This window comes from Coccinella septempunctata, chromosome 6 (assembly GCF_907165205.1).
Source record: "Coccinella septempunctata chromosome 6, icCocSept1.1, whole genome shotgun sequence".
Taxonomy (NCBI): domain Eukaryota; kingdom Metazoa; phylum Arthropoda; class Insecta; order Coleoptera; family Coccinellidae; genus Coccinella; species Coccinella septempunctata.
The window spans coordinates 26,016,160-26,042,945 of record NC_058194.1 but is presented as its reverse complement, the minus strand read 5'-3'; the positions used below and the strand labels follow the sequence as shown (position 1 = coordinate 26,042,945).

Genomic DNA, 26,786 nt, shown 5'->3' with positions numbered 1-26,786 from the left:
TTCGTTCTAGCTTGACATTGAATAAAAATGTGTATATACCGAATCAGATTTAATTTAATTGCTACATCCTCTTTTCCTAGGTAATTTCATTTTGTATTTTGCTGTATAATGGGTAATAAAGGCAATACCATCAATATTCCGCGTTCTATTTTAGTTTATTTGGTCCTATTTTATCGCTATTTCGAATATACACATACCTATTCGAAAGCATTCCTTATATCCACTATTATCGTGATTCTTTTGAGTACGTATCAGTGCTAAAGATGATATACTTAATTTATTTTACTCTTTTGAAACCCCCTTGATTCTATGGTACCTACCATTGTCAGTGAGCTGAATAGTACTTGAAGAAATTGACATTCTTCTCATGCCCAGTAGTTCACCACAGGTCATCAAATGGTAAAAGGTTTCGAATGAAATTCAATTCCAAAGTCATTTTTTGGAGCTGCTCGATGTAGATCTGAACTCATGTTCTTCAAATAAGTTAGAGAAGCACAAAAGACCTTTGAGTCAAGGTAAGGGCCAGGATAAAGTATTAGATTATTACAATTTGAAACTGAGACTTAGTTTTTCACCTTTATAACCCTTTCCTAGAACTATGTACCCTTGTCTAGAAATAAAAATATGAAAAAGTTAAAAGAAATTAATGAGTTAATTAAATGGACTGAATCAAATAATTCATCCAGGATTTCTGAATTAGTAAAAATCCCTAAGGTTGATCGTCCAGCAAAGCATTCTACTCAATTGGGTTGAAAATTAGATATAGAGCTCCATTGAATTTGGAAAACCCCCAATAAAACCATAAATTCAACTCTTACATATTGCTATGTGGAAATGATACTCAGCTGTATCATTTTATTTGAAATAAATTTATTCATTTCTTCAATCAGTTACCTACTATTTTTCAAATTTCATTCAACTAGATATTGCTAGTACTGCTGTCATCTCAATTTGAGTATAACCATAGAATACAAATACTTACTTTCCTAATTGCTTCCCATAAGATTAGATAAGTTCATCTGATCGTTGAAATAAAAACACAAGTTCAAAATTAAATTAGGTAGTTTATTTCAAGTTACAATTATTAGATTAAGCATAATTTAGTTATACTATATACATTTATTAAGTAGTGCTTTGGAATTCTTGATCAAAATATATTTTAAATAATATTTACATACTATGTACAGTCAATTTATTGAACTAATATGATAGGATTCATTTGATCACAATTAGCAAAATACGAAAATCTGATGGACAATGTATTTATAATCGAGAACATTCAGCCCTATGTCTCATCTGTCTTGCATGATAATTGAAATCATAATTATTGTTATCGTTGTTCATCACACATCACAACCTCATCAAAAAATTTATACAAAACAAATTTGTTTGAAATTAATTTGGCTTTACATATTTATATTGTGTTCAACCTGTTTCAATATTTATTTCGAGTGATCTGAATTGAAAATAAAAATACGTCTCAATCATACAAATTTCACATCTATAAATATTAAGCTCATGAAGCAAATATAAGAACATTGATATATTGAAATTCCAAAATGTCATGAAATTCATTTAATTCGTATCTAAATTAGTCAGTCCTCTCAGTACGAAATAGATAACAATTATAAGCTGAACATCGGGACCCTCAGTAGGGAATATAAAAAAATTATGTTTTAGAATTCATATTTTATACAATATCACAATCACCTAGCGATACCATCCAACTGACAGTCGCGTCTCTGGTTATTCAATCCATTCAGGCTGCTCTAGAACATGTCACTGCAAAAGAAAACAAGAATTAGTCATAGAAAACAGAAAAAAAAAAACTTAAAACACACTAAAGAGTGTTTTGTATCATATAACCTGACAAATGTAAGAATTGCTCATTATTAAACATCAATAACTGTGTATATGTATGTTCAGTTTTTACAACTATTCTGACTATTTTAATGTATGTTGACTGATGAAGGATTTGACAAAGTATTTTGCTCTTGAATTATTCACCCTGATTCGTTTTTAGTAGTATGGTTTAACGTATATTATGTATATTCTCGTTGATACTTTTCTCGTATGTCTTTTCCAACACAATATTCCCCAGTGACTATGAGTGATCGAGAAATTTGCACCCTGAAAATGAAAAAGTGCTTTTCTCATCGTTGGCGTGAGAAAAATGGCTTGGAAGTTCAGAAGATTGCTTCGTCATCTTGGATCGAATTGACTATTCCATTGCGGTTTTAAGAGTGTTACAAATTGCTGATTTCACAAGAAAGTATCGTCACAACGAAGACTGGAAATAGCTTCGAATCGGAAATGATATACCTAATTCTTGATAAAAATCAGTCGAATGAAAATCATATGATTCCCAGTTTTCTGAAATGTCACAGCATGCTATTTTCATTAAGAAGTGAGCATGATGAGGATGATATTCCATGAAATTCAGGCAGTAAAGACCATTTTAATGGTCTTTAAATTCATACGGTGGATAAATGAAAAGATCTCAGACTTGTGTGGCTGTTAAGCTCGTGCATTAGTGTTTGAAAAGTTCCAGAGGAATGTGCATGTTATTTCCTGAAAAACCACTAGGAGTTTTTCTCAATACAATCACGAAAATGTATCAAGGAGATAAATCTTGATCTTTTTATGGTAAAAGCCAATAAATTCCTACGCGCTATCACCAATATCCGGCGTACGCTGTTTGAAATTATACCAAGACATATCGCAATAATCGAATGTTCTCGAAAAAAAAACAAGGACTGCAACACGCTTTATATAGGGTCGTTAAATTTTATCTTTGGCCTTATTACGTCCAAGTACTCCCAGGTTGGATATTGAACTAGTATATCTATGAAATGGTGGTTTAATTTGCTAAAGAGATATCTCTGGATGGTTTTTACTCTCCTATATTTTGCTGCTTCGCCGTTTGTACCTACTCACTGAAGGGCGATGTTCTGAAAAGCTTTCGATATTTTTTCTCCATCAAACTGAATAGTTTTGAGTAAGAATTGCTCTCGCTTTTTCTAATTCTGCTTGATGCAACCAAGCCAAGTTGCTGATTTAACAAAATTTTGTCCGATTAACGATTTGACAGTCACTAGATTTCTGAAACATTTTTATTTCTGAATATATTGAAGGAGTAGGAATTGAGAATCATGGTATGACGTATATCTATAAATCATAATTTGATGCGAGAAATATATTCTGAAAGGACATGATGGAAATATCGACTGAAAACAAAGTGACGTTCATTCGTCAATCAAGCGTTGATTCCTCGATCAAAATTTGTATCATTGTGGCATAATAGTTCAAACATTTGTAGAATATTCTTGCAAATATCATCAACGAGTTTTTTGGTTCTTTTTCTAGTTGTATTTTATTTATTTATATTTACCCACATTTTTGTAGATTCTTTTCACTTTTGAGCGTGAATTGTAGGCCATAGCACCAGTTCTATTCGGATTCGGCCAGTAATATGTTCATAATGGAATGAAATAAATAATGCATAAATAACGTTGTTTATTGTAAAAGTGTCCGTCTCTGGTACATGCAATAACGATCGTATTCCTTTTTCGTTACTTCAAATTAAAACCAAGTTAAAAGGGCATGAACATTCCCAACCCCAAACAAAGCAGCTATCCCCACTATATACCCACGATCTACAGAAAGTTATTTCAATTAAACAGAAGAATAAATCTATTTAATATTGACCCCGGACATACCGAACACAAACAAAGCTCCGACTCCAAATTTAATCAATTACAAAGTTTATACAGGAACAATGAAGCCGGAATAAAACGCCATTATTAGTACAGGGTGGACTGCAGATAATCAAAATTCTGCACGGACTTCCGCTTTATGTACGCAGCTGTGTTAATTGGAATCTTTATTTTATTAGTGATCGTGATTCTGTAGCGAGAGTGCTCGCCTTCCTCTTGCAGGATTTCTATAACATCCAACAATCCCAGTCGTTAGGCTTATCCTTCCCCGTTCTGCACGTCGAATTGCGGAATATATTGTGTGAAGTTTGCGCCAGTGGCGTACATGCGAATTTGACAAACAATTTCTATCCCAAAAACAAGGAATTATATAACAATCCTTCAGAGCGTCTAACAAAAATTGCCTTCTGTTGTATCATGGATTTTTTGAGATGACCTTGAACATTTTCTCATGAGGACTATATGACGAACAGTTCGAAAATTTTACTGGAGATACCGAGCTTACTTTGAAGATCGAACCGAAGTTTGGCGCAGTGAAATTACGTGGATGATTAGACAATCCTGTGTCTACAGCTATTGTTTCGTCTCTACAAAGCATCCTTCAGTATGCGGGAGGGGGAATACATAGGCACGCTTTGATCCTCCCTTACTCTACTGATCGACGCTTCGGAACAAGGGGTTCCTTAATAAGCGGAATTTCTGCTTAACTATGAGAAATTTAATTATTGCATTGAGATTATACCGTGGTCCGTTGTTCTCTCATTACTAATTGAAATGTACCAACGTGAAATGAAAATATCACCCCTGGCGACTTCGCAGTTTCATGTTGGAACAAGAGTTTCATCTTGGAAGAAGAACATAATACATTATACACTGCGCAAAAAAATTAACGCACCTTCTGAAAATCTCAATTTTAATGAAAGTTAACTCTACATTGACTTTATAGCTCATTTTTTATGTTCTCTCGGGAAGGTTTTGAACGAAACAAGACACATTAAATGGAAGAAAAATTCAGGATTTCACCGAATCTTATGTGAAAGAAGAGAAATGAACAATTTTCAAAATACTGAAACGCTGATAAGTGATTTAATACTTGGTATTTCCACCCCTTGCGTTAATTACAGCTCGGCAACGACGGTTCATACTCAAAATGAGTGATCTTAAAATGTTCTGATCTAATCCTTCCCAGATTTCTCCGAGTTGGATTCCTAAGTCATTAAGAGTAGCTGGATGATTTTCTAAACTTCTCAGCCTTCTATTGAGGTTGTCCCAAACCTGCTCAATCGGATTGAGATCTGGACTTCTTGCTGGCCATTCCATTCGAGAGACTTCAACCTCTTCAAGGTATATACTCCTGAACGATGTGCGCACGATGGGGTCTGGCATTATCGTCCATAAAAATGAAATTTTCACCAATGTATGGGGCAAATGGCACTACAATCTCTTCAAGAATGTTCCTTATATACTTATCAGCATTCATAGCTCCATTATCAACGACCACTAGGTCTGTGCGAGCAGTAAAAGATACTCCATCGCATACCAAAATCGATCCTCCCCCGAAACCAGTAGTATTCAGGAAAGTGCAATGGTAGAGGCAGAATCTAGACTCATCTGTGAAGAGAACTCTTTCCCAATCTGCCTCTTCCCAATGGATATGCTCTCTCGCAAAATCCAAACGCGCCCTTCGATGGGCTGGGGTAAGAGCTGGGCCTCTTGCCGCGACACGAGGCCTGAAATCATATTTCTGAGGCGATTTCTTATTGCCTGAGTGCTAATTTGCACCTCATGAGTTTGCTCAAGCTGAATTTGAAGGAGGCGAGCGATTGCAAACCGTTGTCTCAATGAAGAAACTCTCAAGTAACGTTCTTGAATGGCAGTTGTTACCCGTGGTCTACCCTGTCCTGGTGTTCGGACATTCATACCTGTCTCCCTGAATCGCAGCAACATTCTGGACACTTGTATGGGAAACTCCAAACCTTTCTGCAATTCTTGTGTATCTCCACCCTTCTTCTCGCAAAACTACCTCTTGGGCACATTCCTTTTGGGTCAAATTGCGTGTTTCGCGTTGCATAGCGATCGAGTGTAGAAAATCAAACGAAAGAAAAACTATTGATCACTAGAATTGATCGAGAACAACTGATATTAGAATGGAGCCAATACATTCAAAATCTGATAATATCATCTTTTTTCATTCCTGCTGGGAAAAAACATCTGTATTGAAGAAAGCCGTTGAAAGTGGATAACATATGGATGTATAATTCTGATAAAAATAATTATCATTGAGAACACCTTCAGTTGTAGAATAAATGTGAGATTTCCATTGACAAATACCAGGTGAACTAGGAACTGAATTATGTAATTTTCACTAGGTGTGTTATTCAATGAATGGTGGCTGAAGCATTGGGACCAATTCAATCGGTGAATTTTTCATGTAAGTCTTTTTGAAATTTAAGTATTGGTATGATTTTCGATGAGACTGTTCTTTCAGTTCTCACGCAACACTCGCGAGAATGAAAAATAAAGGTCTTCATCCCTTTCCGAACCTATTATCATTCAGTCTAAGCTGTTGCAGTCCGAAGCAACCAGAGGTAAACACTGCAATCCATTTTCTGAATGATAAAAAAAAGACAAGCCAACACGCTCCGATGATCGATAGCCTCGAGGATATTGCTTTATGCCCGTGATAAATGGTCGAGCAGCGTATTAGTACATTTTTCTCGAACTCCAGTAATTACACGTAGCAGCGGCATCGCCGTCGAGCCTCCCGAAATGAATGAGCCTCCAAATGCCTCTCCTCTCCCCCATTATCGATGCGGACGGGCTCCACGTACGCGACGGGAAATTCCCCGAGAGTTATTCAAACTCGTAATTATCAATTTGACTGGTTGAGTATGGTCATTATTACGCGATATAGAGAACGCTGATTTGGTTTTAACGCACCGTGAAGTATGGCATAAAAGACCATGGTGGTTTGATATGCGATCAAGGGAAATAACTAAATTAGGCGAAGTCTGGCTTGGAAATCCGTTTCGTTACACCTCTGGTTCTTAGGCGTCCCTGACTCGACCAGAAAGTGATATGGATCTCGTTTTTTCTTACCGAAAAAAAAATTGGTACAAAGCGATGGAGCAACTCATTTTCAATACGAAGACAGATCCAGAATGATTCAAAGTCGATTTAAGTAACTCTCCTTTTATTCATAGGGAAGCTACCTAATATACAGAGCGACCTTATTCAATAAATATTCCGCTGTTGATAAACAAATACAGGGTTGTCTCTGACCCCTACAAATATTTCAACAGTAGATTCTTGAGGTCAAAAGAAACACTTTTTTCCTCTACCTTTTATTCCGATTCGGTCCTGATAAAAAGATATAGCCATTTTTAGTTTACTTAATGTACTGTGCCACCCCTGGAAGAACTAAATTACCTTCAGAATTACTATACTTCATTCAAATTTATTTTAGCAGTCGGTTGGCCATGAAATAATTTTCTCAAGTTGTTGTAATTAGAACGAAGTAAGGTTGGCACTCATGAAATGTCGTTAATGTCATAACGCCGTTGCCACAACTTATATCAATTTTTATTACGAAAATGCCGAAAGTGATTGAAAAAAGAGACAGGGTTTCAGGAAGTGCTATTTAGAATTCAGGTCCGCTCATTCAAATAGTTATACCCTGATATTCTTAAATCCAAAATACGTCAGACGGTAGAGAACATATTCAATGTAAGAGAATTTATATAATGTTTCATCTGAATCTAAACGACATATATTTCAGCTGGATATTTCCACAATCAGAAAGATTGTGAATGAAGAGGATGACAAAGAATTTCCTTCTATTGGGAGACCCAAAAAAGTGGTGGCATTTGAGAATTTATTGTTTGAGTGAATTAATGCGAAAAGTTTACTACAGGATTTTCCATAAATGTCATCGGAGAATAAGTTCCCTAAAATGGATTTTTCTATTTTTCATTTTACTTGTCCTATACAATGTAAATGTCTCAAGGTACTAATAAATACCTATAATTATTATTATTACATCAATGTATTAAGATGAATAGCCACAAATACGCGCAAGTTACCCTGTTACTTGTTTATTCATGTGAAATTTTTGTTCAAAGGTGAAGTTCATCTTAACTTGAAACTTCCTCCAATTCCTTTTACTTATATTGATGCAAGATGATTTTTGTTGAAGAATTTAACATTCTTGTAATTATCTGTTAATTCCTACGGGAGATACCCATTCCCAACCACTGCATCATATGCATTTCATCTTCGAGTTAATATTTTTGAAATCTACAAATGATGTAAGCCAAAGAAGATAACGAACATCAACTCTCCTCAAGGTAGTGCATATTATGATATTATACTGATCTCTTGTATTTTCCATGCAGATAACTGGATTTGGTATGACTTCAATCAGTTTGTATAAACTTCAATTATATTCGTCACATATTTTCCGAAGAGATTCGACATTGCGATAAAATACGTAATAACAGAAACTTTTACGTAGAACGGGCAACATAGCTTTGATTTAAAACCCAAAAATGTTTTGACAAGCTTCATAACCCCACATTTTCGTACTATACAGAGTGAAATGTGTCGAATTTCCATGGCCAACCGACGGCTAAAATTAAAGTGAATGAAGTATAGCTAAATCTGAGACACTACTCAGCAGAGTTGTATTCAGCAGTACCCAATTTTTCAAATTCCACAGATACTTTTCGATTTTTGAACATCAAATTACTCGAAAACGGTGCATTACACGAGAAAATATGAAGAATACTTTCATTTTAGAAAACATTCAAATATTTATTAGATAGCGTCCAACACAGTTTCAAGAGTTGGTTTCTTTGAATTTTTGGTATTTTTATGGTACGCAATGGTCTTAATGAGAAACTGGAAGACGTGGGTGATATCTTTTGTTCGAAAAAGACTTATCAAATAAATGAAGAATCATATTCCAAAATTCATTTCATTCGATAAAACCGTTTGAGAGATAGAACTAAAAATAATTTTTTTTTAGATTTTTCGACAACCTGTATCTCTTAAACCGAGCCGATTCGAAAAAAATGGTAAAGGAAAAAAGTGTTTCTTTTGACCTCAATAATCTACTCTTGAAATATTTTTATGAGTCAAAGACTTTTTCAGTTTCATCAGTTGTTTGCGTTCCTGAGCGTTTTAGATCAAAATCTGCATAGAGACGTAAATTTAGAGCGGATGAAGATTTCCTTTTTTCTTTTTGTTTGAAAGGATTATTGGAAATAATGGGCCAAAACACAATAAAAACGTTTTCCTAGGATTTAAGGACAATAATTCCTCCTTCAAATCGCCTATTACCGCCGCCCAACCAGCCTACTAGATCAGTAGGCTTTCTTTCTACCCAGCCCACCAATCCTACGTCCAAACCGAACGTAATCAGGGAAACAAATCTAACGTACCACCACCCATTCATTGTCATTGGAAATAAATAGCTCTATAACTTCCCATATGGCACTTCCTCCGCAACAAATGCGAGTCTTATCACTCGAAAATCATGAATTGCCATTGTGCTAGTCAATGATACGAATCGACGAGCCTGCATTTACCATTTACCCCCGGCCTGCTGGCCGTGCCCCGGCATAATGGATGTGGTCAGAATGTATTGTACGTAAAATTCGAACGAGCACCGGCTCTCGGACCCTTTCTTACCCTTCTCGTCGGGATTTGCAGGCCCTGTCGCGGATCCCGACACTAAAGGACCGAGCAGATGCGACAATTTCGTCGTATGAGGCGAATAACGTCCTTGATATCGACCAAGAGGCCACGGTCTGTCTCAGATTTAGGAAACCAACTGGTTTCCATCATAAAAAAATCTTTCCAGCTTCAGCCAAATGCGCTAGTGGGTCGCCACCCTTACACGAAGATATCTCTGTTTATACCACTCACTATGAACACATAGGTCATTCAAATTCTTGTAATAGGTGAGGCAATTGAACGTCAGAAAGAACCAGTGACAGATTGAAGTCTTTAGAGGACGTTTTCTCCATCCGCCGGCAAGTCGGTGTCGTATGGACACCCTTAGGTCCTTTTTGCCGGTTCCGAGGGTCCCACTATGAACTCCGTATAAGGTCGACGTATACATACATTTAATTTCACGCAGATCTGGCACGATGAGGAGATCAAATTATTTACTTTGTCAAATGTTCTGGGTTGTAAGGGGTGGAGAACGTATTTGTCATGGGAAGAAAAAGCACGACGGGTTCACTGCGAATCAAGATGTTCGGGTATGATGAGATAATCTTTTTACGTTGCATTGCGTGAGGTAAAAACTCGTTTCTGAATCGCAATTTGAATTCTTGCAGAGGAAGGAAGAGGGGTTTCGACCACTTGATGGTACTTCAATAAGGGTTGGATTCTACGAGTGGTTTTGACAATAAATATACGGGTGTAGCTGCATTACGGCTTCGCATTGTTATGACTGTACCTGCTACTTCAACCCCTACAATCTCAGACAAAATTAATAGCAAAGCTTTGAGGCTTGATTGCCTATATGCAATTTCGCAATAATCCCATCCTTTATACTTTTGATTCAATATGAAAAACGAAAGAATGAAATATTCCATTCAATTCCAATTTTGCGCTTATTTGGGACACCCTTCCTTGCCTTGCCGAAACGTCAGAACCAATAAAAGCGAAAACGACAAGCCTATAAATCCCCTATTAAATTTCTCAAAAAAGCGTGAAAATTGTAACTCTATGCCTTGGAATTGAAGTATTTAATTTCCGTCGAACCCAAGGCACAGTAGACGTCGTCTCTTTTGACGCGCTGCAGTGTTATATTTCCCTGCTGGGTATCGTGTAGCAGAAAGGAAAAGGTCTGTGAGTCAGTTTTCGACTTTCACACCTGAAGAAATACGAGGTAGAACGTTGTATTGTGAGATGGTGGAGTTATAATCAGAAAGAATAGACGATAAAGTTTCCTCTTGAAAGCACCTATATTAAAGGGGATTGTCTTTGAATTTATAGACATTTTGTTATACTTTGTATCCAGTCAGTAGTGTTGAAAAAAATTTATTCATTCTATTATACCTTATCGTCAGTAAAAAACTCCAATGATGGATTATCTAAGAAAGCCTTTCCTACCTCTGATGTAAATAAGCCGATTACTATACATCGCAAATATAATCAAATCAATTTTTAAATATTTCAGTAGATACTCCATTCACATTTATTTTAACAGTCGGTTGGCCATGAAATAATTTTCTCAAGTTTTTAAAAATAGAACGAAGTAAGATTGGCACTCATGAAATGTCGTTAATGTCATAACGCCGTTGCGAAAATGCCGAAAGTGATTGAAAAGAGAGACAGGGTTTCAGGAAGTGCTATTTAGAATTCGGGTCTGCTCATTCAAATAGTTATACCCTGACCCTGATGTTGCAAAATCCACAATACGTCAGACGGTAGCGAACATATGTAAGAGAATTTATATAATGTTTCATCTGAATCTAAACGACTTATATTTCAGCTGAATATTTCCACAATCAGAAAGATTGTGAATGAAGAGGATGACAAAGAGTTTCCTTCTATTGGGAGACCCAAAAAAGTGGTGGCATTTGAGAATTTAATGTTTGAGTGAGTTAATGCGAAAAGTTTACTACAGGATTTTCGATTAATGTCATCGTAGAATAAGTTCCTGAAAATTGGTTTTTCTATTTTTCATTTGCAAATGTCTTAAGGTACCAATAAATACCTAATTATTATTATTATATCAATGTATTAAGATGACAGCTACAAGTACGTGCCAGTTGTCCTGCTAATTGTTTATTCATGTGAAATTTTTGTTCAAAGGCGAAGTTCATCTTGACTTGACACTGTTGGAGAATTTAACATTCTTGTAATTATCTGTTAATTCCTTCGGGAGATACCCATTCCCAACCACTGCATCATATGCATTTCATCTTAGAGTCAATATTTTTTTAAATCTACAACTGATGTAACGTATTCAAACTTTAGCCAAAGAAGATAACGAACATTAACTCTCCTCAAGCTAGTGCATATTATGATATTATACTGATCTCTTGTATTTTCCATGCAAATAACTGGATTTGGTATGCCTTCAATTAGTTTGTATAAACTTCAATTATGTTCGTCACACAGTTTCGACATTGTCATAAAATACCTAACCATACCTACCATAATAACAGAAACTTTTACGTACAACGGGCCACAAAGCGTTGATTTTAAACCTAAAAATGTTTTGACAAGCTTCATAACCCCACATTTTCGTACCATACAGAGTGAAATGTGTCCATGGCCAACCGAGTGCTAAAATAAAAGTGAATGGAGTATACCTACATACGATTTGAAAGCGAAAGTGTTACCGCTCGCGTGTTTATATGATTCCTAGAACAGATGCTTTATTCAAATGCTAGTTTTACCGAAAAATACCAAACGGTAGCAAAATAAAACATTTCCAAGAATCCATTCCCCTGCGGCAGTTAGTGGCAATATTATACATAAACATAGATTGTTTAAGGGTGGTTCTATCAAGCTCCCATATAATTTCCCCGATCTAAACGCCGATGCATTCTTCGGCTTTTATTTTGACTCGGCAATAATTCAAGGGAAGCCAGTTACGTGGCGGAAGATAAATATCAGTTTCATAAATACCCGCATTATGCCGGCTTCATAAACAGGGGGATGAAAAAGCGACAACCCCGGTCAGTATTTTGGAGAGCACGAAACGCGTCAGCTGTAGTTTTAGGTGTTTGCCTCGTGTTTTTGTATCAGCTATTTATGTCATTCTAACTAGATTATCCCTTTGTTGATTAGGGTTGCATACGTAACGGGGTGGGGTGTTTTTAACCTAGTTATGCAGGACGGACAAAGGACCAAACTGAGTGGAATTGAAAAGGGATTCTCCGTTCTTTTCGGGTACACTCGTTTGCATAATATGAACTGTTCTGGCAATAGTTTGATTTTCTCTATTCCGCCGATGTCTTCTAGTTGGGTTAATTATTTTCACCCTAGAATAAATTTAGCCCTGACTAATCTATAGAGTATCACATCTGAATGAAGGAAAAAAATAATTAAAACTTTTTATTGCTCACGAATCGAAATGTGCGTATAGAAATCGTGATGAAGGATTCTTAACTGAAATTCCATTCACAGTATTTCGTCCGCTTTTGACCTCAATCCACAACGGCATGCCTATGTTTTTGGTAAACCAAACAACACCACATTTCCATTTCCATGTTTTCCCTTCATAAAGTTCAATTAGGTCCGATTGATACGATTGCTAATTGCTGAGAATGACGCAGTTTCAATAATACGCAAAAATTTGTTAACGCCAAACAGTTTCGACTGAAAGCAATAAAGATAGGAAATTCAATTACCGTTCCACTTCGCCTTTTCAACACTGGAAATTCAGTCGATTCGTATAAACAATGATTTCATTGACGGCGATTACCCGTTCGTTTTTTATGTTCCCGAGGAACTGGAACAAAGATGCGAGTGTTCAATTTATTAACCGGAGTAATTATATCCAGAAATAAATATGATGGCTGAATGTCTGTTATGTTGTGGAGTTGGACGGTTGAAATTTATTATACGCAGGGTTCAAATGCGATATATGGCGATCAATAGGTTTATTAGTTGGCCTGGAAGACATTAGCAGATGTATCACTGGATTGAAGCTTCTTCTGAAGCGAAGTCAGAATTAAGTGAAACATGCAAGTTCTTGGATTCGTACGATTATTTTAACAGTAGATTGTTGAGACCAAAAGAAGTACTTTTTTCCTTTACCATTTTTTACGAATCGGCTCGGTTTAAGAGATACAGGCTGTTGAAATACCATAAAATAAGTTATTTTAGTTCTATCTCACGAACGGTTTTATCGAATGAAATGAATTTCGGAGTATTGTTTTTGATTTATTTGATCAATCTTTTTCGATCACAAGATATCACCCACGTCTTCCAGTTTTCTCATTATGGCCGATGCGTACAATAAAATTACCAAAAATTCAAAAAACCCAACTCTTGAAACTAAGTAATTTGATGTTCAAAAATTAAAAAGTATCTGTGAAATTTGAAAAATTGGGTACTTTGGCTGTATACAACTCTGTTCAAATATCCACAGATGTTAAGTATCATTGATTTATCTAGTTATTCTCAAGGTAATTTTGTTTTTCCAGGGCTGGCACAGCTCATTATAAAAACTCAAAATGGCTATATCTCTTTATCAGAGCCGAATCGGAAAAAATGGTATAGGAAATAAGTGTTTCTTTTGACCTCAAGAATCTACTGTTGAAATATTTGTACGAGCTGAAGACTCACCTTGTATATCATGGATAACTGAGTAGTTCAATCAGTTTTTATACTGTCATTTTGTAACTACAGTTTTGAAAATTCGTTAATCTTCACATAAAGTTCGACAAAACTGGTAATTATCATATATATTCGAATAACTGCTTCTTAAAGTCAATCATAAAATGCAAATTTTTCTCCTATTTTAGTAGTAATATGATCAACGTAAACATGACGTTAAGAATCCTACATCAAATCCAATAACAAGGTCATAAATAATGCTATTATTAAATAATACTACAATAAATTCATCGAAAAATTGCTATTAATGAATGTTTGTCGTTTAACAACTATAGAAACACTCAGTTTAACATTTAGTAATAGAGGAATCGGAAAACCATTAAATCCAGCAATAAATTCGGTACAGCTTTATGTCAATTAAAACTCGAAATAAAATTTTATAGTTCCTGAAAAACTCCTTTAGTCGATCCTTAATTTGAGACCCTCCTTATGTAACCAACCAAAATAGCATATGGAATTAATCTGAAAAAACCGTACTTAACGTAGAGCGTCGTAAAAACGATTTGAAAGTCAAAACAACCGAAACTTGGCCACCCCGGATACATCTACATTTTAATTGGACAACTTGGAAGGTGTACCCTCGCTCCAATTCTGACTTATTGGTCTGACCCTTGTTCCTATTATTCTCGTTTTCAAACTTTCAAATACCTCTTTCCGTCTCTCTTTATCGGTAGACGCTGGAGGTCATAAATATCCAGCACGATTATCGCCTAATTTGAAAATATTTAGACCGAACTGACAGTTTTATTAAGGATCGATCTGGTTCAACGATATTTCTTGGAACCGGGGGCTGATTCACCCTCATAATTTTCTTGTGGTTAATGAGGAACGTTTCGGAGATAATTGGATATGAAGACGGTAGGAACCTTTGGAGTTTCTGCATTTGTTCGAGTCAAAACTTGACTAGGAATGAGACAACATATGTCATTCGAAAAATGTGATAATATAGTCGAGGATGTAGAGCTGGTCAAAATCTTAACGCACCCCAGAGTACATCAGCCCATAATAAACTTTGACATTATAGCGTAAAGAATATCAACATTAATTCGAAAAATTCCGATGGTGGTCATTCAAGTGGCACATGATACAAAAGTGTGATAAAGGAAGACAAAGGGACGTCCAATATTCCAGGAGGCACAAAGTGAAATACGATATTCGGGATGGAATGTTGACTTTGTGGGCAATTGAAGAGATCAAATAGACAGGTACCGTTAGCTACAGCTTGTTCATCTGTCCATTGTGACCAGTGGAGCGTGGAGGAAAATGCTTCTATAAACATTAAGAGAACCAGAAGGGCGAACCTATTTACACAGCCTGGTCTGTTCTTAGAGAGCCATCGCTCGATGTATCGATGCTGCTGAAAAACATTTTTGCAACGAATTCTTCTCGATTTGTATCGGCTGGTCGATAAACCATAAATGGATATTTTCCGCCCGAGCATTATTTATTGATTTGTGCATTCTGCACTTTTGGTCCTTTACCGAACGAACATTGCAAATACTACAGCAATCAACATCATCCAGCTATACCCCGAGGACAGCAAACAACGAACGTTGGATAAAATGGATTGCATTCCATAATACATGAGATAAACCTATATTAAATTCATTATTTTCCATGATGTTCATAGATTGTTACTGTACTTATCAATTGCCATTCCAATCTGTGCAACAGGGACCTCTATGGTCTGAAAAAGTAACTGAATGCTTTTTCAATATTGATTCCAACATATTTTCTATTGTGTCTCATTTAATTTCTGCAAAAATATGTTTTAACTACATTATGGAAAAAACATTGCCGTAGCTTATCGACCAAAATTGATCCATTGAATTTTGACGTCTGAAAAACTTAGTTATTTTACGTAGCTACCAGTAATGAATGCGAGAAAGTGATATGAAACTGAAATGAATGCGCAAAATAGTGAAAAGAAGGTAAAGACACATGGTAGTAAGAAAAGAAACATTATTCAGTAAATTCTAATCAATTAATGATCAAAATATTGAGAAGAAACATTTCTGCAGAAACTGAAGAATGACAAGATGATTCTTGTGTATTAGTATGAAAAACTGTTCGTTCATTTACGTATTCCAATTATGTACAAGATAGAAAAGAGTCATTTCGCTGGAGCCGGAAGGGGTAAAATTCAAACTTGGCTTGTTGGCTGCTAGGTGGCGCTAGAGTATTTCGATACTCTATAGGCCTTGCCATTATTTAATTAGTACAGTAAGTTTCGAATCTGTCCTCATCGAGGTGGGAGATGTGTTGCTCTGGCGAGATCATATAAGATCGAAACTATGGTCAGCATCTCCTCCTCTTCGATGAGACAGTGTTTGCTGTTTAGATCCTTACATTTGTTTTCGCTTTCATCTAGGAACCAGCCTATCCACAATTTTTGAGATGCCAAAGTTTTTTTACAAGAATGAAGTCTCAATGTGAAGAAGAATGATAGTACTACCCACAGTGGCCGAGTGGCCACTTTGTCCCCTACAAGCCCTTCAAATAAACGAAAACAGAGGGCCTAGAGGTACTGATTATTTTCCTCTTGCAAACGATCCCATGTAGCAAACCGACAAACACTCATATTTGTTATTGTATTATCTGCATAGAAGAATTTCCCACATAGGTGAACAAAAACTCACTTTCGACCCTAACCTCTGTTTCCAGTACGGCTCATTGTATTCCACCCAACAATGACATATTCCGCCGCCATAATAGATTGCGCGGGGTCTGAGTTGGCGTAGCAAACAACAAACAAAAGAATGCCGGCCGTTGATAAAATGGGCAGAGAACTTTTCTGAAAGAAATCATAATCGCCCAGTTGGCTCATACTTACTGTTCCAAATTATGTGCCGGCGAATTGATAAGCTTATTTTTCGCATTATTCGCGAACCATTGAATTGTTCGGCATTAATCAGCGGTGAAATTGAATGGACCCGACTGTTTTTAATCTCCCGCGCATTAGACGAATACTCCGATCTGAATTTTATCGACTGAGAAGAGCAAGAGATGAGGAATTACGTACTTAATTGTCGGATTCGGTTGGAGCGGAGATGCAAAATGGGAAAAAACTTAATCGGTGCCGAGAAGATTTTTAAATGGCCACTATTCAGATTATGCAAGCATCATTTTCAGATGAAGGATTTCCCCATTTTTCAATAATTCTTTTGAAGCGAGTTATTTCGATGTAAACTGCATTTTGGGGTCTTGAGAAGAAAAGACAAAGTCATCGAAAAAGCTAGGTGGTTTCATTCATTCAAACGATTCAAAATATCCCATCAAATTTTCCTAAAAGAAATCATGTGGTAGAGATTTATACAGGGAGAGTCTTTGAGTCGTACAAATGTTTCAACAGTTCATTCTTGAGGTCAAAAGAAATACTTTTTTTTAATACCAATTTTTTCGATTCGGCCCAGATAAAAAGATATAGCCATTCAAGGTTTTCATAATGAGCTCGGCCACCCCTGAAAAAACAAAATTGCCTTGAGAATAACTAGCTAAATCTATGAAACTAAACATCTGTGGATCTTTTAAACAGAGTTGTATTCAACCAAAGTACCCAATTTTTTAAATTGCATAGATACTTTTTGAAAATGAAATTACTCGAAAACGACGCATTATACAAGAAAATATTAGGAATACTTTTATTTTACAAAACGTTCAAATATTCATCAGGTAGCGTCTAACTTAGTTTCAACCGTTGGGTTCTTTGAATTTTTGGTATTTTTATGGTACGTAATGGCCACAATGAAAAAACTGGAAGACGTGGGTGATATCTTGTGTTCGAAAAAGATTCATCAAATAAATGAAAAACTATATTACGAAATTCAATTCAATCGATAAAATCGTTTGAGAGATAGAACTAAAAATAACATTTTTTTATGGTCTTTCAACCTGCATCTCTTAAACCAAGCCGATTCGGAAAAAATGGTAAAGGAAAAAGTGTTTCCTTTGACCTCAAGAATCTACTGTTAAAATATGTACGCGGCAAAGACTCACCCTGTATATTATGCCTATCAATTGTTGAGCAGTGTAAGTTGAAATTCCCAAAATTGAAGAAATGAACTAACATCCTGAATTGGATTTGCCCGAACAAGTTTCGGACGGTCACAACCTTTGTAGTCTCGAAATTATCGACATTTCTCTCACCAGACCTTCTTCGGTCGCGGACGGCTGTTCCTCCGGATGATGCTCCCATTAAAGAAATTGAAACAGTTACATTTAATACCACAAATTGGGAGGCGTTGGTCCAAGCGAAAACGTAGAGACCGCAGAGAAGCTGAAACTTGATGTATGGCTGAATGGACCAAATTGGACACTACATCGGATCTGGAGTTCTTTAATCTCGATGAATGCAACATCTTCGCGACCACATTAAGTTGGCACGACCATTCCGCAACGATCGATCAAAGCTAACACAATTTTTACAACAAATTCTTGAGGAGAATACTGCTTTTTCAGCAAGCCAGGCCAATTCTGAATTGAGAGGAAGGTCAGTGAGTTGTTGAAGAAGAGAATATACTGTTTTTCTTCATGAAATACACTGCGCAAAAAATTAACGCACATTCTGAAAATCCCAATTTTAATGAAAGTTAACTCTACATTGACTTTATAACTTATTTTTTATGTTCTCTAGGGAAGGTTTTGAACGAAACAAGACACTATAAATGGAAGAAAAATTCAGGATTTCACCGAATCTTATGTAAAAGAAGAGAAATGAACAATTTTCAAAATACTGAAATGCTGAAGTGATTTAATACTTGGTATTTCCACCCCTTGCGTTAATTACAGCTCGGCAACGACGGTTCATACTCAAAATAAGTGATCTTAAAATGTTCTGATCTAATCCTTCCCAGATTTCTCCGAGTTGGATTCCTAAGTCATTAATAGTAGCTGGATGATTTTCTGAACTTCTCAGCCTTCTATTGAGGTTGTCCCAAACCTACTCAATCGTATTGAGATCTGGATTTCTTGCTGGCCATTCCATTCGAGAGACTTCAACCTCTTCAAGGTACTCCTGAACGATACGCGCACGATGGGGTCTGCCATTATCGTCCATAAAAATGAAATTTTCACCAATGTATGGGGAAAATGGCCCTACATGCTCTTCAAGAATGTTCCTTATATACTTATCAGCATTCATAGCTCCATTATCAACGACCACTAGGTCTGTGCGAGCAGTCAAAGATATTCCACCCCATACCATAATCGATCCTCCCCCGAAACCAGTAGTATTCAGGAAATTGCACTGAGCATATCTTTCATGTGGACGTCTGTATACAAGGGAACGTCGATCACAATGGTAGAGGCAGAATCTAGACTCATCTCTAGACAACTCTTTCCCAATCGGCCTCTTCCCAATGGATATGCTCTCTCGCAAAATCCAAACGCGCCCTTCGATGGGCTGTGGTAAGAGCTGGGCCTCTTGCCGCGACACGAGGCCTTAAATCATATTCTCTGAGGCGATTTCTTATTGTCTGAGTGCTAATTTGCACCTCATGAGTTTGTTCAAGCTGAATTCGAAGGAGGCGAGCGGTTGCAAACCGTTGGCGTTGTCTCGACGAAGAAACTCTCAAGTAACGTTCTTGAATGGCAGTTGTTACCCGTGGTCTACCCTGTCCTGGTCTTCGGACATTCATACCTGTCTCCCTGAATCGCTGCAACATTCTGGACACACTTGTATGGGAAACTCCAAACCTTTCTGCAATTCTTGTGTATGTCCACCCTTGTTCTCGCAAAACTACCGCTTGGGCACATTCCTCTTGGTTCAAATTGCGTGTTTCGCGTTGCATAGCGATCGAGTGTAGAAAATCAAACGAAAGAAAAACTATTGATCACTAGAATTGATCGAGAACAACTGATTTCAGAATGGAGCCAATACATTCAAAATATGATAATATCATCTTTTTTTATTCCTGCTGGTAAAAACATCTGTATTGAAGAAAACCGTTGAAAGTGGATAACGTATGCAAGCATAATTCTGATTAAAATAATTATCATTGAGAAGACCTTCAGTTGTAGAATGAATTTGAGATTTCCATAATGTGCATCAATTTTTTTGCGCAGTGTATGTATTTTCTACACATTTCGGATATTTTCTAGATCTAGTGGGCTGGAAGAGTTGTGCCAGCTTAATCTGAGCTCGCGAAATATAAATTCAACTCAAATGCAATTGTGACTTCAAGTTCTAGGTAAGTTCTCCTTGACGAAATGGACCAATTCGAACTTCGCGTTTATGAGACAACACCTCAAGCTCTGTAATAAATTTGATGAAATCTTTGTGAATGGATTCCTTGAACGAGTAAATATATACATAACCTTGGCCTGTTATGCCATTTTAGATGTTAGTAACAATTAACACTGCGGCAATGTACTTAACAGCTCACATTTTGTTGGTGAAATGTCACGTTTATAATACCAATATTCAGAAGTATCTAACATATTCATTGTTTTGTTCCACCTTCGTGTAGAATGCGGAGTAAATTGATTGGTTCACGTTTTTTGAGCAGATTTATTTGACCTCTACTGCTTATGTCAAATTTTTTTATTCAAGCTGTTATTACCCTACACAAAGGAATAATGTATATTGTGTTTCCCGAAAAACAGGGGTGCGATTCAAGCCAATACCATTATTCAAATCATTCAATGATTCACGTAATTTTGTTGGTATATATGGCGATACGAATGATTCAGTATTTGAGGTCTCACGTGAAAATAGAGAAAGGTACTCATTCATGTCACATGCAAGATATGGCACCCTGGCTGCATGCTGCACCACCGGAAGTGGCACCCTTCACCGGAAGAAACCTCGAGCGATTATAATAATTTGTTCTAAGCAGACAGGACGCACACGCTTCAAGCTTAATATTTATGACTTCAGTCCTTTTGTCGCGAGGTCCTGGATATTCTTGCTCGAAATGTTCAGAACCATGGTTTTTCGAATTAGCAACAGTAGAAAAGGCAACGTAGCTAATTTAGGTCATCCACAAAAATTTTGACCGACAATTTTCATTATTATTTCAGTAAAGTTACAATTGGGAATACTTTTTCTGACGAAAATGATGTATTTTTTATGAAATATCTTTGAAACGTCACATTTTGAAATAACCATTTCAACCGTTTCCCAAAAAAAAAATATTATAAGGACTTAAAAATGAAAAATAAAAATGGGTATTTGAAATTTAAAGCGTTTCATTTCGATTGCACAAGTTGGCAACATCGACTGAAATATACCTTGATAATAAAGGACAACAAATACATTATCTTGATGAGATAGGCAAAGATGGCTGTCTATGAAGTCTGCGACAAACGAGGAAGGTCGTAAAATTTTATGGGATTTTTATGGCCGGTTGCAGTTGAAGCTCGCCAGTAAGTACACGCCTGTAAATCAACAGCTGTTATATTATAAACAAGCTGATCGGACATTGTTCTATTCTTTGTCTAGTAGGCGCTGTTGCCAAATCGTAAACTCGAAACGAAGCGATTTGAATTTTAAAACCCCATATTTGAAGAATGATTTTGAATAGTTTCCGCGGTGCATTCGAGGAAATCATGAATGAAACTCATAATTATTCAGTTTAAACTTACATATGCAGTGATAACCCAAATTGAGAAGAATTCCCCGTTTTTACCGATTCGGTCCTGATAAAAAGATTAGCCTTTTCAAGTTTTAATAATGGGCTATGCCACCCCGAGAGAAATAAAACTACGTTCAGAATAAGTAGATGTGACACTACACATCTGTGATTCTTTCAAACAGAGTTGTATTCAGCCAAAATACCCAATTTTTCAAATTTTACACATACTTTTTATTTTTTGAGCATTAAATTACTCGAAAACGGTAAGTAATGGTTATAATGAGAAAACTCGGAGACTTGAGTGATATCTTGTGTTCGAAACAGATTAATCAAATAAATGAAAAACTATTATATATATATATATTCCGAAATTCATTTCATTTGATAAAACCGTTTGGGAGATAGTACTACAAATAAATTTTTTTATGGTTTTTCAGCAGCCTGTATCTTTCAAACCGAGACGATTCGGAAAAAATGGTAAAGGACAAAAGTGTTTCTTTTGACCTCAAGAGTCTAGTGTTAAAATATTTGTACGAATCAATTATTTCAGTTAAGTTGAAAGAGTGAGGCACCAAATTATGGAGTTTATCGTATCGTTCACAGAGATTTAAGATTCACAAAGTTTTGTTTGGGAAAACATGAAATTTCTGCTCGTAACCAATGCTTGACTTTCTCATAAAGATGTAAGGATAGATAAAACGCCGAAAATGGTTATTGAATACTTATAACTCTTTACTATTTGGCCATACGTCCATGAAAACCGGGTTTGTCTATGAAAACCATCCGCCCTAAAATATTGTGTAAAATCCGTTTTATATGCATCCCATTTCGCGAGGCACTTTTGGGGCTCGTTTAGCAGGAGTATGTTGCTCCCATAATTTTCCGCAGACGGCTCGCCTTTTTGCTGTTTTCTTTTGACATTCACGTTTCATTACCATTTTTCCCGACTGGATGTAATGCATTCCATCTTATTCAGCGGCGACGTCAACACCCAGGGGTAATTTTCGAATTAATAGGTGTATATGAGAGTAGAACACATTACGTTCGGCCGCACCGACTCCAAACAAGAAGCAAGTATGTAAATCCGAAATCTTATTAAAGATAATAACGCCGGTACCGCCCCGGGCAGCGAGCAGCGTAGAAAAAGGCGTCGCATACATCATCCAGGTCGTGTTCTTGCTTTTAATAACGAAAGGTGTTGCGTGTACGGTCAATTTTCTCGTTAGCATTTCGGAGCTATCCGCTCATTAGGCGAGCGGCCAAACGGGCCACTTAAAATTCATTTGGTTATAGTTTATCATTTTAAACAACCTGTTAAGTTGGATTAATACTAATTCGGACGGTCAGTCGGCTGACGCCTTTAAATTTTTTTTTTTCGAACCTGGAGGCTCGATATCCAACGTCGACAGTTATCGAGTTGGTATTCTTATCTCAATCTGATCCGATGACATCCATAAGAGTGAGATTGTTTCGATCCCACAGTTTTTCTTACCTGCCTTTTATTGGACACCACTGGCTTCAGTAGAAACAGGGGGACTTAGGTTAGGTGCTCACAGATATTCAATATCTACGAACACATTTTGATGTGATTTTCAAACCCAAACAATAAACAAAACGCAATAATTCACAATTGATCAAAATTTATGCATATGATTGTATGATAAGAATAAGTACTGCAGCAATACATGAAATGAATTTGAGCTGCAAAGCTTTTTACTACTTATTTTTGAATTTCCAGCCTTCAAAATCGGTCCAATCTTATTGAAACTCAGAAACTATTACCCATTTTTCACCCAAATTATGCGCTAGCCTTCAAAAACTAATTCAATATCTAAATACATACAAGTTTTTATTTGAATCGAATCTATTTTCTTGGATATATTGGGGCACCTTGAACCAAGCATTTTCTGGAAAGTTCACGACCTGGATGGCTGACCGATGTGGTTCTGAACCTAAACAAGCACGATTCTTCCATTTTTCAGAATCTACTTGTTCCATATTATATAGGGTGAGTGTGAAACAACATCCAGATCGTGCAAGTGGTTCAGCCTCAATCGATCGTCAAAGTTAGGCTCTTATTTCCAACTTGACTTAAAATTAAGATCAATAAACATCCACCAACGACAGGAAGAATCTCTGACTCATACAAATATTTTAATAGTTGATTCTTCAGGTCAAAAGAAACTCTTTTTTTCTATAAAAGATGCGGGCTGCTGAAAAACCATAAAATATGCTATTTTTAATTTATCTCACATACGGTTTCATCGAATGGAATAAATTTCGGAATGTAGTTTTCCATTTATCTGATGAATCTTCCTCAAACACAAGATATCACCCACGTCTTCCAGTTTTCTGATTATGACTATCACGTAACATGAAAATACCAATAAATCAAAGAACCCAACTCATAAAACTAAGACGCTATCTGATGAATATTTGAACGTTTTCTAAAATAAAAGTATTCTTCATACTTTCTCGTATAATGCGCCGTATTTTGATGTTCAAAAATTAAAAAGTATCTGTTAAATTTGAAAAATTGGGTACTTTGGCTGAATACAACTCTGTTCAAAAGATCCAAAGATATGTAGTATCACCAGTCAACTCTAAAAGAACTTTTAGACTTCAATGAGTGTCACAGATTTAGATCGTTTTTCTGAAGGAAATTTTGTTTTTCCAGGTGTGACACAGATCATTATGAAAACTTAAAATGGCTCTATCTTTTTATCAGGGTCGAATCTGAAAAAATGGTATAAGAAAAAAGTATTTATTTTGGCCTCAAGAATCTACTGTTAAACTATCAAAGATTCACCCTGTATAGCTTTTAGGTATGAATCTATTACTCAGTCGATCCAACGTCCGACCAAGTGAAAAAAAAACGTCCTTAACCTTGACTTCTACCGAACCAACCTTCGAAGAAAGTGAGAAAGAAATTACACTCGTCCCTTCCTCATCATCCAGTCTGTAATTTGAAGTCGTTAAACATCAATAAAGTCGAAATTAAATTTCGAAAAATGCTATGGCATCAACAAAAATAACATGTTACTGGAAGTAACGAGATAATTAGATTTCGGAATTAGGGGTGAAGGAAGGCTGAGATGTTGGATTAACTTTTGATTCGGTTAGCTTTGCTTTGTTGGGAGCGTCTGAGAGGGCGCAATTCCTGCAGGAATTCACCGATACTGATTTATCAATGTGCATTTATTTCTGACCAAACAGACAGTGGGCGTAGGTACCACAATTGACAAGAGATTCGACTCCTGAAGTGTCGCTAGCCCAAAAACAATGATTTGACATCTGACAGTTTAGGTTAGGTTTACTTGACAGCTGACAGTTCAGGATTTGTGAAAATTGAGACTTTTATAAGTATTTTTCAACAACTTTATCAGCACGGTCGATGCCAAGGAAATCGACTAAGTTTTCCGCATTATCTAATCACAGAGATCGTTAGAAACCAAACATTCGCACACGTTCGGGCATTCTATGATTACACAGCGTCATCCCCGCAATTTTAGATGCATTATTCACGCTGAGAATCTTCCACGGATACAATTTTAGCTCGCCTTCTATCATGATGGCCGCCAGTGACGGTTAACACCATGTTATTTGGCTACGAATCTGATGATAACCTACCCAATTCACGGCACGAAGTGGAGAATCATGTACGTTGTTATTGATGTGTGGTTTGATAGTAGTTTACAAGGCTCACACATCCGAGTGTACGATTCTAACCGACCTTTATTTACCCATCGTTATTCCTCGACTGATGGTTACGTGGGGTGTTTTAAAATTCTAATTTGAATGTGATAGTCGTGTAATGGCGCCACGAAGTTATTTAGAGGGTGCTACAGCCTCAACGCATCCTTATCAGCGGGGTTTTTTTTCTCGAAATGGGTTTTAGATGTTTCGGTTCTGATGTCATTATCACGTAATGGGGCTCATTGCCAGATCAAGGTCACTAACTCACTAAGGACAATACGTACTTGATGGGTGCGCTGGAAAAGAACCCTTACACAAAATAGATTTACAGAAAACCTGTCAGTTCAACAAGAATTTATAGAGAGACGGTATAAAGGTGTTTTGTCAATTTATGAGATAACTTTCACAGGTCAGAGTGAAGAAAAAATGTGTGGATACAAAATATCACATAGACCCATACAAAAACCCAACCATAACAAGCGTTACGTACATGAGTGGTAAGATAAGATTTGAAAACAATCAAATACCTATAAGACATTGTCAATTATGACAATTACGACATTTACTTATTAAAGTAGATGAAAAAATACTCGAGAATTGAATTGAATGATCAAGAAAGTATTGAATAAGAATAAAACGGTGAACTTTCAAATTATCAAATGAATAACTGAAGAGAAGAGACATAATAAACTCACACATAGAATGCACAAATAGTAAAATGATAGTGATGAGGTAAAGATAAAAACAGAACTAGGAAATATACAAAGAAATGAAATGAGCTGGTCTATTGGATAAAAGGCAGTGCTGATGAATATTCCGTTCATAATTTAAAGGATTTATCGATTTTAAATGCTTACTTTACACATTTTTGCGAACCAGGGCTGCTTCAAGAAGATCTATACTTTTAAAGTGATACAGAGATATCTATGTGCAGTTGACAAATTTGTTTCGAATAATTGGAAAAAATCGACAATTTTGTAATTTTCTGCAATCATTACTATGAAAAGTAAAATTCCTAAGTAAAAACACAATGATTATGTAATTTTGTGGTAACTCGACTAGAAAAACTTTCGCCTTTAGATGTCCTCATGAGAAAGAATCCACAAGGCTGGAATCAGGACTGCCAAGTTCGAATTGATGAAGAACGAATGGATGAACGACACAAACTGCACTTTTATAGCCGGTTAATCTAATAAGGATGCCAGGACCATATATTCATCAGGCGTATATCCTCACCTAAGTGCAACGAATGAAGCGGATAAGTGAAAAAATTGTTGAGTCCGAAACCGAATAATTAGTTCATTAAAAAGGGGTAAAGGACGGAGTTTACCTCCATCCGAAGCTCGTTAAAACAATGTCACGTCTATGGCGCTCCAATTTCAATCGATCTAAAACAAAAAGCCGTTCCTCGTTAGCCATACTTCATGGTTGA

General features: G+C 36.4%; 1 protein-coding gene across 1 annotated transcript in view; it reads right to left on the bottom strand.

Moving 5' to 3' along the window:
- Positions 1-1,051: 1,051 nt before the first annotated feature.
- The window catches only part of LOC123315639 (toll-like receptor 6), a 48,780-nt gene continuing 23,045 nt past the window's right edge, over positions 1,052-26,786 (bottom strand). Inside the window, exon 2 of the mRNA XM_044901413.1 lies at positions 1,052-1,782. The gene's annotated coding sequence lies outside the window, so the exon portion shown is untranslated. The remainder of the gene's footprint in view (positions 1,783-26,786) is intronic.